The sequence below is a fragment of the Neodiprion pinetum genome, chromosome 3, assembly GCF_021155775.2.
Source record: "Neodiprion pinetum isolate iyNeoPine1 chromosome 3, iyNeoPine1.2, whole genome shotgun sequence".
NCBI lineage: Eukaryota > Metazoa > Arthropoda > Insecta > Hymenoptera > Diprionidae > Neodiprion > Neodiprion pinetum.
The window spans coordinates 18,314,463-18,328,920 of record NC_060234.1 but is presented as its reverse complement, the minus strand read 5'-3'; the positions used below and the strand labels follow the sequence as shown (position 1 = coordinate 18,328,920).

The 14,458-nt window shown below is 35.5% G+C and overlaps 1 protein-coding gene and 1 long non-coding RNA gene across 8 annotated transcripts in view; both read left to right on the top strand.

Moving 5' to 3' along the window:
- Positions 1-14,458, top strand: part of wake (wide awake) — a 292,797-nt gene that overhangs the window by 210,678 nt on the left and 67,661 nt on the right. The gene's annotated exons all lie outside the window — the stretch shown is intronic.
- On the top strand, positions 1,299-5,773 carry LOC124213737 (uncharacterized). 2 transcript variants are annotated; one of them, XR_006881955.2, is made up of 3 exons: positions 1,299-2,039; positions 4,503-4,643; positions 4,777-5,773. It is a non-coding gene; the product is annotated as an uncharacterized lncRNA (long non-coding RNA). The 2 variants fall into 2 exon arrangements; XR_006881954.2 differs by having other exon boundaries at positions 1,300-2,039; positions 4,582-4,643.

Genomic DNA, 14,458 nt, shown 5'->3' with positions numbered 1-14,458 from the left:
CTTAAATTGCTTTGAATTCTGATAGAAGTTCAGTTTAGGCTGAAGAATGATGTTACGACTTGTTTTTCTCTTTGCCCGCACTCTTTTAGCATAAATTGGATCATGATTTTTCTCAAATGAACCTTCACATTTATACAATATCAATCTGTTATGCTTCCTGCGGAATAGAACCGTTTCCTTCCAAACTTACTCATCGCAAAATCGAGTGACATTTGGATTCAAATTAATGAAGATCATCATTGACCTGAATTAGTGACCTGATTCACTAACTTTTGCTCTACTCCTCGCATCGCGCCATCGCCATTTCTAGTCGATTCTACGATAATGAGAATTAAAGAATGCCCATATTTTCGAACTAAGCCTATAACCGATTCCGTAAATGCTTTTCCATTCTTCTTCGATTTCTGCAGCGCAACTTTAACGATTTACAATTTTTCTCTCTTCAAATCACACTTTTCTCACGTAACAATTATTATCTTGCCGGTTCAATCGTGCCAGAAGTAAGTGAACCTTGACAAATTCGTAGAAGCAATTATTTAAAAACTTCAAATGATCGGCAAATTGCATCCAACAATGGTTATAAGAGAAATCCTGTTGTTACCAAACATAGCCAATCTAAAACTTCTTTCGTACATCTTGGATTTCAGACTTATTCACTTATTTGTGTTCTCTATGAAATGATCCAGAAACACATAGCCAATGTAAACGAGGAATCGAGACAAACAAAACCTGGATGGCAAGCTCACTTGTCATTGGGAAATAAATGAAAACCTAATATATTGATGTTAGATATTAAGAATTTGAGTCATTCAATTTTCAATCCATAGCATGAAACCAATAAGTCATCAAAGCACTGTGAATGCAGGGGCGAGATGTGGAAACATCGAAGATCATCGAATCCATCGACTGTCTTTACTTTATTTTGTATTTAATAAACTTTGTCGATGCTTATTCAATTATCGATTTTTAACGTCATCACTTCCGTTTAACCGAAAGTAGGAAATTTTGGTAAAGCCATCTCTTATGGTTTTCAGATGTCGAAATAAGGAAGGACTGCGTTTTGCTCCAAACCCGTTTACTCTGCGCTAAAGCGACACAGAGCAAAAAAAAATCCGATAAAAAAGCATCGTACGTATAAACCGGCAAACGGCGTTGCAGAAAACAAATTAAACTACTCAAAGACCGTGACTGCACACTTCGTCAGTTGCATAAAACTGGCTTCTTAAATATGCGTAGGTATATTGTAGTAAAGTAGAACGCGTACGTATATAAATGCACGGCTCGACTCGATCTGTCTGTGACTCGTTGTCAGTTGTACTTCACCTCTGGGAGTAGAAACACGTTACGTAACGAGGGTGGTCATCTGCGTCATGTGATGTATGCATTATGCGAGTAAGCGACGACAAAGTTATTGAAATGTGCCTGCCTCTATTATGCAATTTTCGCAGCTTTAAGGTTGTGAAAATTTTTCCAGAACAGGCGAGAAGATAATAATGTTCATTCCTATTCATGAGGGTTCCCTTGTAATTCAATGAAAAGTGGCATAAACAAACAGTGAATGTGATAAATAAAACGTACACTGGTACAGAAGCGTGAAACTGGAGGTTGAAGTGAAAATTGCAATTACCTACATACGTTGCATGGAATGAAATACCCCATTTAAAACGGTGTGTTATGAAAAGTTGTGAGTAATTTAATTGCGGACGTACGGATGTATGAACTCTCCTATTGTGAATATAAATTGCAAAACTTGATCGCTGGATAATTAATAATAACGGCTAATAAGAGCGAGGGGAAAGTTATAAGCCCCTCGTACTTTCGTTCGACAATTGTTAAACGCAGACTAATGAAATAATTTTAGCTCGTTGAACGTCTGCTTCAATTCATTTAAAGAACAAGTTCGAAATCGCTGGGAACAACTGCGCAGGAAATTTTCAGTGATTGTTATCTTCTCCGTGATTATTTCAAAGATGGCTGTTGAAACGGAAAAGTTTGGAACGGTTCCCGGAAGCTCGTCGTTGTCCCGCAGAAGTTGAAAGGTATACAATGTATTTTCTTTAAACAAATACGCACAAATACACAAATAACTTTGATTTTAATTCACGGGAAGAAAACAACAGGAAACGAATCAAATTTTGGGAGTTGGAATATCATTATTCAAAGGCTTTCATTTCCGTACACAATTTATACTGATTTCGGTGCAAGCGCTTATTTTTCTTCAACTCGACCACTTCATTGCAGACCACGATAACTAGGGCTGTCCAATTGATCGATTAATCAAAGACGTTCGTTTTAATTGATTTCTCGACCACACGATTGATCAAATGCGATTAATCGCTTAATCGGCCTTTTGCGTTGATCGTTTTCTAAAACAAATGACTAATCGATTATTCGGAAAAACAGTTACTCGTAGTCTACAATTTAATTTAATTGCGATTAATCGATTAATCACACAGCCCTACAGTGATCACGTTACTTGACCACTCTCTTCAAAGTTTAATATGAAATGAGTGGGAGATTGGTATTTTTTTTTTATAACACAAACACGTTATTCCTGATCGCGAAAATCGATCGACTCCCCTTTACGAACAATATTCTGCAGTTTCAGACTGCTGTGAAGTGCAAGTTCCATGCGTTATGCAAACCTTTCATGAATATCTTGCGTAATTGCTGCTCCTGCAGATCTGGGTTCAGAACGATTTTGCTCGGAGGTCAACTGATACTGTTACACTGACACACCTAAATCGCCTGGGCATTATATTCAAACATCTGGGCACAGACACGTCCGCTCCGCAGTAATAACTCGAATAATGTTTGCTTGAAATAATTGCCAAGCGTAGACGCAACCGAGTCGAGTAGTTAAGCCGCGTTTGCGACTCCCCTTCCGACCGGAAGTAGCTTGAAAATGAGACAAGTTGTTTCACTGAAACACTTCGCAACCTTTCCAAGACAGACTCTGTTAATCTTACCTTGAACGTCTCCAAATCACAAATCTAAAAAATTGAATATTGTAAAATACAAGTACTGCATGTCTCATACACATACAAATCCAAATCCGCGCCGATTGTTTCACGCAATACGGAGTTTTGCAATTTTTGTGCTCACGGGGACTAACACAAGGAAACCGAACTCAAATGGAAGAATTGACACTACTCGTCAAAGTAATCGTACACGTTTGGTTTATTTTTTATACCACTAGCGTCGCTAGTGTTCCTTTTGCACCGAACTACCATTGACAGCAGGAATGCCTAAAATCGATCGATCGATGATCTTGCAATGCGATTGGTAGAAAGTTTTCGATTCAAACTACCTCCTTGCCTTGTACTCCCTTCGCTGTCTTCGGTGCGTACGGGAGTCCTGCAGTTTGCAGATTTTTGCTGTCGTATAAAGTACATTATCTCTGTTCGTTGCTGGTATAACCTTAAATTCATTCGTCATCGTATTCTGTTTTTGCAAGCATATAGCAGCGTATAGTTTACTTTCTTCTGTGATTTCATTCTTATTCCCCTTTCTTCCTTCGTTTTGTGTTCTGTGTCCGATGCAGCAAGTATTTCTCTAGCGTATATTTCATTATATGGACTTAAATGACGACTGATTTAATCAGATTGACGAACAATTTATAATTCAGTATCACATTGTTGTTTCTGCCGAGTCTTGAAGGCGACCTAATTCTCCCGCCAATCAACTGTCCTAGCTCTATGTAAATATACGTGCCGGTTACAACAGAAGATGTATGTGGCGATTTGGTGTAGGTTGAACGTGCAAAGCATTTTAACGATCACGCACGAATTACATTGTAATCGAGAAGAGTAGACCGTGCGGAATTATTTATGATCTGTGTTTATGAACATTGAACAAGCTCACCTGTCGCGAAGAGGAAAAAAAATCAATGGTTATGTAGGTTGGCTGACCAAACATAGATACTCTATATTAATTTTAATATGAGACAGTCGTAACTCGAGCATTCGTCAAATTATTTTATTCGTAAGTTACGAAAACCTCTTTGAAAATGCATAATACTGGAATGATAATCGAAGTCAACTAATGTCAACTAATGTCTGGTGGATAAAAAATACGAATACTTAAAAAATGAACATCCATAGAAATACTTCAAGCATGTTATGCAATAATTTTCGTTGCTAGTATTAAGACTTGAAATTCAATTGCATATCTGCAATTACTGTGAAGGGCACGCGTTCGAATTTATTATGATACTACTTTAAGAAGCCAGAAGGTTTTCGCACCTGCTGCCGCATAGTTTCAGCTACCCGACATAAAATTTATCAGCGTAATTAACAGCATGATGAATTTTTGAATCAGGCATATATAATTACGATAAATGGTCACTTCGCATAAAAAAGAACAAACCTTCGCATTATTATTATTATTTTTTTTTAATTTATAACCTGAAATGGAACTTTTTTATAACAATTTTTTACGGCTCAAGCAAATAACGATAAATCTTGATTTCTATTTCTGACGTTGATTTTTTTCCTGTCAAGATTTTTCTTCCCCTGAACACACGATTCCTTCCGTCCGGTTAGAAACCAACTGACTCGATGCACGCATGTGTGTTTGCAGAGAATTTGACTCTCATTGTCAAGAAAATGCTTCAAGGACGAAGTTCGGATCATTAAGCACGCGTAAGTGGTAACAATTTGAAAAAAATATCATCTTTCCCTTGCGTAAATTCGGAAAGCGACTTTTCAAAAGTTTTTCAGGTAGAAGTTAAAAAAATGTTGCTTCCATTCAAAACACCCTAGTATATGCTTACAGGTATTTACACGTGGTTTTATATCTAATCCCAACACTCGTGTACAGAGGAATATTGTACATTATGACCGTGGATTTATGGCCAAGCATGGCCGCAACTTCGTTGAAGAAAGTGCCGCAGGTGAACTGAAATTTTATGGGGGATAGCGTGTACGTGTGGTAAAGATTCTGCAGGCGGAAAAGACACTGGAGTATAAAATTTCCATGTGAAATGGATCGTGATGTTAGTGCAGTGAACGGAAATGCGAATAAGTGATACTCTTGCAGGCTGGAAAACGTGGCGTCGAAGAAAATAACTATATTTACGCCTAGTATTATGGCCCATTGTTTCCTGCAGGTGGATTAATTTTTCACATATAATCCAGTACATAATTGGATGTACCGGGAACTTAAACTTGGTTCTCACCAATGTGGAAAAATTCTGACGACTGTTGCAATTCAAGGATGCTGGTGATCTAAAAATCAATACTTTTTATTCGTGTTATCACGAGATGATCACACTATGAGTATTTATCGGGTTTAATATTCTTAAACTACTGCGAAGATTCTTTTATAAGTCTAGAAATAAGAAATACTAAAATTATGAACAAGATCCTACATTTTCTCTTTCGGTTGTCAACTGAAATTTGCCGTTTGTTGATGATAAGCTAGTTGGATGCAAAATAGTATTATTAGATATGAAATGATCTCTTGGAAGAAAATAAATCATCGTAGAATAAAATGGAACGAATCTACTATATTTTCAATCATTTTGAAGCGATTTGAAATAAAATGTTAATATTTCATCGTTTCTATATAATTGAAGAATTTTATATTTTCATATCACATCATGGGCGATTATATATTGTGACGAAATTAGTGAAAAATATTGGTTTTTTGCTTATAAGCCTCTTTATCGAACATATCACTCTGTCGGAATAACAATCCAGTAAACCATAGCGATAAAGATAGCAACCAAAATTTGAAAAATCATTAATTATCGCACACAAATTTTCCGGCATCTAGTGTAGGTTAATAAAAAACTGTTTGTGTTAATTAACCATTAAGTTTTCAAAACCTGGACCATGTTTTTGCCATATTGCAATAATAGGTATACTTCAATCCTTCGAACTTTGCATAAATTGGTGCAAATTTTTTACGCATACGTATAAACTCGAACTAAGTAAGATAAATTGCGGATCTAGCATCATAAAGTACTACGCAATTTCATATGAAAGTGGACAGTCTAAATTATTACCTCGAGATTCGCATTGCATTCTTCAAGGTATTGTTTGGGTTTAGAGATACAGATGCCGACAGTTTCTAGCCTTTCGTCTTAGTCAGAAATTCATTTTCTGACTTTCGGGAAAAATTAATCTGTATGCTCAATTTCTCAGCTTAGATACATCGGAATGTCCGATTTTTTTAAAAATTAGGTGGCATGCCAAACTCTTCTACGATTCGGTGATTTTTCTACAAGACGCTGTAACTTTGTCATTATCGACTCATCTTGAGCAAATATACTAACTTAATCAACCTGCCGTAAAACCAAACCAGCATAGCAAATCGCGAAATAAAAAAATATTCATCTCGTGAGAATTAAATAAAAAATATCAAAGTTTGAACACTTGACGTTCTAAGTTGAAAATCTTTTCGCAAATTTCTCATATCTTTACCTTGTTTCGCATCTTTTAAAAGGTTACTCGCGCGTCCGTTCGAAATAAAAATCCACAGGATTTCGTACCGTAACGAATAATATTTATTAACGAATAACAGGCTTTTACATTTTTTCACATCACGCGTTTCATTACGAACCGACGCCGGTTGGCGTTGGCCGTAGAAAGTTGGTTATTCAGAGAGGACATCTCATTCGCACATGTGTCTAACTTGCCCATCGGACCTTAGCCTAACTATTTCACATTCAGGTTACAACAATTGCATCATTCGAATTTCCCCAGATTCGTGTTGATTATGCGGTAAGGATGTACGGTTGTTTTGCCCTTGTTCACTATCCTTGGCGTACATAACATTGCTGAAGACCCTTCATACAATGAACTCTCTTCGTTCATCCTCTTAACACGTAAATGACATGTGGAATTTCCCGTTCAGAAGTTCGCGCAATTGTAGTGCCTACATATTTCACGGATTGTGACGTGTGTCGAACTCTGCAGGCTTGGTAGAGCGGTTCTATTCGTTTCACAGAAGCCTCGGAAATGTCATTTCGAGGTGGACGCTGAGCTGAATTGAGATTGACGTGAATTTCATCGGGAAGATAACAATTCCAACGCGTAAACAGGTATCCAATATTCCCCAAGTCATATAACAACTGTATTCGTTTGCACACGACGGTTCATCTTTCGCCTTGTTTGTTTGTCCATCGTCGATTTGACGTGACGAAGCACTTTGTATGCCACAAACAGACGCCAATACCTACTTGAAGTAATACCCTAATGCAGACCGCCAGTCCGTGATCTGCACCCAACGGAAGAGTCTCATCCGTAGAAAAGTCGAGGGGTTTTGGTTTCGGAATTCGATAAATCGTTGATACGTTTCCGACTAAACGTTTAACACGCGTCACGTTCCGGCTAAGAAGCTGGAATTGTGCTTGTGCTCGAGTTTACGGTTGTTCGGACATTAGAGATATGTAAAGATAAAAAGCCGAATTTCTGATATGTCAATAATCGCTAATAAATAGGTGTGAAGTAAATTTTTGAGAAAGATCCAAGGTGCAGTTTTTGTGTAATTAATTATTAACAATTGGATATTTAACATGTAGTCAATAGGGAATCTTGTGCAAAAAGCACATTTTTGATACAATTTAATCAAAACTGCTCAAGACAAAAATACGAAAAACTTTAATTTATATTAATCATTTCTCGTAGACTACGCAAAAATGATAAAAAACGTATTCTGACGTGAAGTTTTTAAAATATTTTAATCTAAATGATAAAAAATTCACGAAAATATCGTTCAACCATACTTAAAAATGAATAACATATCCGACTCGTGAAAGTGAGGTAAAGACGTATAAAAAAACATTTTTCCATTTTATAATTGTTTCCTCTGCAAATCGTCCGTTTTGTCGAAAATGAGTTGTTTGGTTACTCATTTTGTAAATTGATCAATGAAATTCAACTAAAAACTGGTAACAACATGCAACTCTTAGATGCACTGTTGTCAGATCTATTTTATGCGGAAGAATAATTGACTTAAAAGACATTTATTTACGGTTGTTAGTCAATAAATGATTAAATTAATCCGATTAGAAGTAATCTTAGATAACATCTAAATTTACGTCATCGATTTACACGTTCATATTATTTATTTTAGTAAAAAAAAACTCTAGTTTTCATCATGACTTACGAGCTGCTGTCCATATTACTTCAAAACGGTTCGAATAGGTTTTCTTGCAACATCGAAATACAGAAGGTTCACGGATATTTTTTCACCGACAATCGTATGAAAGTAACAATGCAGACATTTAAAATGGTTCCAAATTTTTTTCGGTTTAGAATCTATTATGTCAGAAATACTTCTGCAGGAAAATAAACTCGTAATCGAACATTTACAAGCAATATGTGGGGGCATTCGATGCAAATTCGACGAGGTTTTGACGTCATCACTGTTTTAATTACAATTTAAATTTGTACCTAACCCTCATAGAAACCCATTTCTGGGTTATCAATACCCAAACTTTTCCATAGTTCCATCATTTTTGAAATTTCGAAACATTCTTTTTATCGGATTATTTCAAGATCGGCCCTATGATGGGATTCAATTTTTTATTCGTTTTTATCAGTAATTCAAAAATTTTAAATCAACTATAATCAATACCTAAGCGTTTTGAAAATTTTACAAAAATTCTTTGAAAGTTTCCGTTGCACGTAAAAAACATACTAAAATTATATACCCAGATCGGATGAGGTTGAAGCTAGCAGCCAGAGTTAACAGCCAAGCGAGCGGTCATTAATGAAAATGAGGCTTTAATGTCCAAAAATCGAGAAAATTTATCAGTGTCATAGAAAGCTAACATTTTTTTTAGAATTATGGATATAAATTTGTACTGCATAGTCCTATTCGAGAGAAATTTGACATGTTTGGCTGCTAGCATCAGCTTCATCCGGATTGGATTAATTTTTCACTGCGTATTCGTGGAAGATTTTGTTCGACATCAATTTCACTCTCAACATAACTTTCACATGTTCGTTATAAAGTGGAAAATATTGTAAAATTGTTGTACGAAAATGAATTGTTTTGGATCGAAAATTTGCAGTGCTGAAAAAATATTTCAAAAACTAAACCCATTATAGAAGTATGCTTGAAATAATGAGAGTAAGAAATTAAGCTTTTACGAATGTATTATGAATTTTTTTTTTTTTTTTTTTTAAACGCTAGGATTGACAAAATGTAAGGTCTTAGAGGTGATACTATCACATAAAAAATTTTCTGCTTGATTAAAAATAGTGTGTTTGAAACTGTCCACTAAGAAATAATATCGATAGTTAACAGATTCGAACTTGTTCTGTGTTTGTAAGTTTTTGACGCTTTGAAGTTGAAATGCAATTATTTCTTTAATTCGAAATTTTTATCCGGAATTGATAAGCACGGGGATATATGAAGAAAATCTCAGTCTGGTTGAAGTTTTAAAAGCAGTAATTCCATGAGTAATAGTTTCAGCATACCCATACCTAAACTATGCGAAACTGCTTTCGTTTTACTAAATCTATAACGCAACTCTTTAATTAACAAAATGTCTCAAGTTTATTTATTATCAATTAACTTAAACCTGCAACTACTTTTCCTCTCAAATTTATTTGACTTTTGTTTATTTTCTTTCTGTGTAATTAAATGCGTTTGATTACGAACAACCATAAATAAACGCCTCGTCGTAAGGTGAATTTCAAATGAGATGTAAAAAAAAAAAATGCCCAACCAGCCACATCGTCTGCTAGCTCAATTGGTTCCATTAATTTCTGAAATCAAGCAAAACGACTGACTTTGAATTATGAAAACGGTATTCACGCTAATACGATAATCAGAGACAAACAACTCAGTGTAATTTGTAGAAAGTTTCACACTGAATACCGATAATTATTTTAATAATGCGAATACAAATATATCGATAACTTCGCTCAAATTTTTACAAAAAATTCACTAACGGTACGAAATGTCACCAAGCGTAGCGGTGAACTTTTTGAATAGAATGTCTTTGAGCCAAATAAATTCGATATCTGCACAGTTTACATAACTGTCGTACTGTTTCCGAGTTTTTTTTTTTTTTTTGAAATTTGAGAACATCACGAAACAACGCCGAAATTACAGCCGAAATCTGTAATTGAACATCTCATCGGTAAGTATGTAAAAGGATATGGGGATCCATTCTTTCCCAGGACTCGACTCAGGAAACTGTGTTATCGTCGATATTGCGAAATGTCTTACGTCCTGGATGAAGACAACCTTGAAATCAAAGACACTAGCGGATCCTCCCCGTGGCCATTCAATTGGTTCGAGAGCCGTGTATTCCTTTCATTCGATGCCTCGCTCCCCATGCTGCGTACCGTTTGCACCCTCGGTGTCGTGCTGCAACTTCCGGTGTGCAGGTCAGGCAATAGGAAGCCTTTCAATTGAACGTCTTGCATGCTCATCCTCGGAGAAAATAGTCCAGAACGATCCGTCGAGCCGCGAAGACATACATGGAGTGCGGAATTGGAAAATCAGACATCAGAGGCTGTGTGATAGAATGTAACAAGTTCAAATAACATCGTTGATGTGTAATGGACGAGTTTTTTTTACATTCGACCAGTGCGTTTGTGTATGTGTATATTTTTGTAATACAAAACTTGCAAGTCCGGAGCGAGGAGTAACTAATAAAGAACTGCGCGTCAGTTGTGAAAGTCGGGGAATAACGAGGGGTTGACTATCCTTGCAATCGGTGTACACTTGTGAAGTAATGTGAAATATTTGAAATCACTTGTAATACCTCAAATACCGCGTGAAACCTTTCGAACTCCTTTGAAATCCTGTGAAAACTTGCGAAATCATCACCTGAAATCATTTGAAATCAATGAAATCTTTGAAATCCTGTAGTCTTTCGGAATCCCTTGAAACGATGTCAAATCTTTGTCTGATATCAACTGAAATCGTCTCAAATCTCTGAAATTTTTGAAATTTTTGAAATCACATCAATCTCTCGAAATCATTTGAAATTCTGTGAAGATATGTGAAATCTCTTAAATCTTTCAAATCTTTGAAATCACATTAGATCCCCGAAATTCTATGAAATTATTTCAAGTTCTGTGAAATCATTAGCTAGTGAGCTCACATAAAATTTTGAAAATTATTCATGAAATGTTTAAATGCTATAATAATACTTAGAAATCATGTAAAATCTCAAATTGCACGGAATCCCTGAAATCCTTGAATTCTCTGAACTCCCCGAAATTTCTGGTAATCCTAGATGAAGTCTTGTGTAATCTTATTAAATCATTTGAATCGTCTATAGTCCTTGTGTGTGCGTATACAGACATGCAGATGTGCGGTTAACCCTTCAGAGAAGACTATTCGAGATGAGAAAACGTCGTTATTCGAAATAAATTCGTGAATATAGTGGGTAAGGAATTTTTTATGAATTGTACAAGCATAGTGACTTGGGCGATAATTGAATTAATCGCGATCACCATAATCGTAGCTCGATTTACTACAAACTTTGTGGTGAAATTATTTTTCCGACAGCTCTCTATTGCAATTTACAGCAAGATACTGATTGACAGATGTCGATGAATAACGTTGACTCGTCTGCTCTTCACAATCAATGTAAAAAGTCCATCACCATTACTTTCTATCGAATACTTCGGCGCAACTTACAATAAGCAGATCCTGCCTCGACACAAAATCCAGTTTTGCTCACGTATGGATTCCAACGTCTTCCGCCCTGCATGTTGGGAAAGAACTTTTGCAAATTCAACATTATAGTCATCATTGTGCTAGAACTATGAATAATATAATGGAATGGGTTGGATCGCTCATACTTCAAAGGCCGATAAAATTCGCAGGTCAATTTAATCTTATATGAACTTGAATAAGCGTTTCTTCTCTTACTACATGACATCCCGAAGTTTAAAGAAAATATACTTACAATGATATTCCGAATGTTTTCTTCGAATTGAGATGAAAAAGTAATTGAAAAATCACGCCAGTGTCAACTTTTCTGGATTACCAAAATTTTCTTTAATTAGTATTTCGGGATAATCAATTGTGAAAGAATAGAGGTGCAAAATATTCAGTTTTTTATCGAGACTTTCCGTAAATCGTGCCAAGCGAAGCTGCGAGAGCAGGTTCAATCAAAATTTTCAAACTCCCCACCCCTTGCCCCTCGGGCATTTCCCGCTCGATTGGACGGAGTTTCCTCGTTAACGCGCACGTTTCGCTAACTTTCGACACATCTGGATCTCCGTTTTCGATCAGATACATAAATTCCTCAGAAATATCCACGAGTTTCAGCCTCTGTGATGCCAGAGGAATGATTGATTTATTATCCACTTACAATGTTTGCAACGTCATTTTTGGACAACAATACATCAAAAGCTTAATTCCTCAAAAACCACACACTCGCACTTCGTACCTTGGTCGGATTGCACTTTTATCATTTTTTCAAATCAACGAAAAAAGAGATTCGTGGCAACAACATTGAGATAGTGATTAACTGTTGATAACAACGTATGTTAAAAAATGAGGCATTGTGGGTATAATCACTTTAAAATGAAACATTAATATCCAACTATAAATCTTTGTTTATAATTTCAGAATGTATTTTTTATCTCCGTTTTCGTAATGATGAAAAAAATCCTCGCAGGTTTATCCTTTTCGATGAAGACGATGCCAAACTTAAAAAAAATAAAATATATTTATATATATATGTGTGTGTGTTAACAGTGTTAACGTTTCAAAGTTGTTACCAAAATTTTAGGAGTCTTAGAAATTTCAATAGCGATTAACTCAAATTATAAATTCTTAATCGTGTTGCAGTCGTGAAAGCCCTTCTTCGATAAAAACACTTGTAGCCTTTCCCAACAAGATTCGTGCAATTTTTTGTGGAATAAGAACAGCTTAAAAATCGTACCGCCATTATTTCCGGACTGATTTTTCGAATACGAGTACGTTCTGTCAACGAAAGTACGAGATAATGCAGAAACTCCAACTTCCATGCAGTTTCCGAATGAAAAAAAAAACGCACCGTTAAAATTTGGGAAACTTTTCCGCGGTTACTGGATTAGCCTTCAGCGCCAAAATCCATGACGACTGTACGAAAACAAAGTCTTTTTAATTTACACTTGAATAATTTTTCTTCATTATTTTTCCAATTAAAATGGTAATTAACCAGCGTAAAATATTACTTGATTTTCTCCAGGCGCCAAAAAACGGTCGAGGTAATTTCTGCGAAAAAAACTCCGGGCGGAAAACTTTTTCCCCGTTGTGGATAAACAGAAGCGAGCAAGGAATTACCGGGACATTGTATAAAATTCGCAGTTCATACTTTACTGCAGTATTGAAATAATAATATATCCGTTTACAATTGAATCTACAAGATGTTATCATCGAAACTTTTCAACGAAGAACAACAAATATTGATATTTAATGCAAAAATACACAACAGGTTTCATTTGTCATGGCATTTTACTCATCAAATTGCTGATATTATCAAATGTTATGAGATGAAGCGTGTTGGGGTATGAAAAATGTTAGCGAAAATATTTCGAAGTTATCGAAAATATGATTATCCAGATAATGTTCAAGTAAACAAAAATTTCCTTCAATACTGGAAGTCGGGTTCATCGTTGCAATGATACGAAATGCGAAGGTACTAAATTTGCAGATGCATATAACGTCCACTTCATTAAAATAGAAAATGCCTTACGTCATTCGTCTAACCCAAAAATTTGTCACACGAAACCACGGACTTATCCCGCAAAACACACATGAGAGAGCTTTGAAATTTATAAGATTTCTTAGCTTTGGAATGATACACATCATTTTTTAGTCGTGAAGAAAACACTGTAGCATGAAACGTATAATTTTTGTCATTTTCCATGATTTTTATTTATTTTTTTTTTTCACTGATCTTCGGAAAGTATTAGCATATCAGTTTTATGCATTCCAATTTCTGATGAGTTTGACAATAATCAAGTGTAGATACGTACGAAAAAATACGATTACATATTCGCACTGAAACTTCGAACGATGTTAATCGTAATTTCTTTGTAGAATAACTGTTGGTTATATTAATTTCTCGTCATTAGATAGTTTTATGACAAGGATTACTTTTTAGAATTTCCTTAGCTTTGCAATCAGTCTTGAAGTGACATCATCGAATTTCTGACGTTGAATGTTAGGAAATAATATGCATTGATTTTTCAAACAGTGTATCGAAAGTATTTTTATCACACTTTCGACAGTGTTCGAACTGAAATCGTAACTTTAACTCAAAATCAAAATTTTTATACTCTTTTACGAATTTTTGACCGGTAATGAAGAGCAGCAATTTTGTACGATTGTCCATCATTCTGTTTCAAAAGTACTTTTTCCACGTGATGACATCGGAGGCAAAGTTCATAATCGACGTGTTTTTACTGAAAATAACATGCCGTAACTTATATGGCGTGATAAATTATAACGCTTTCGAAAACATTTCGTACCTTTTTCGTACGGC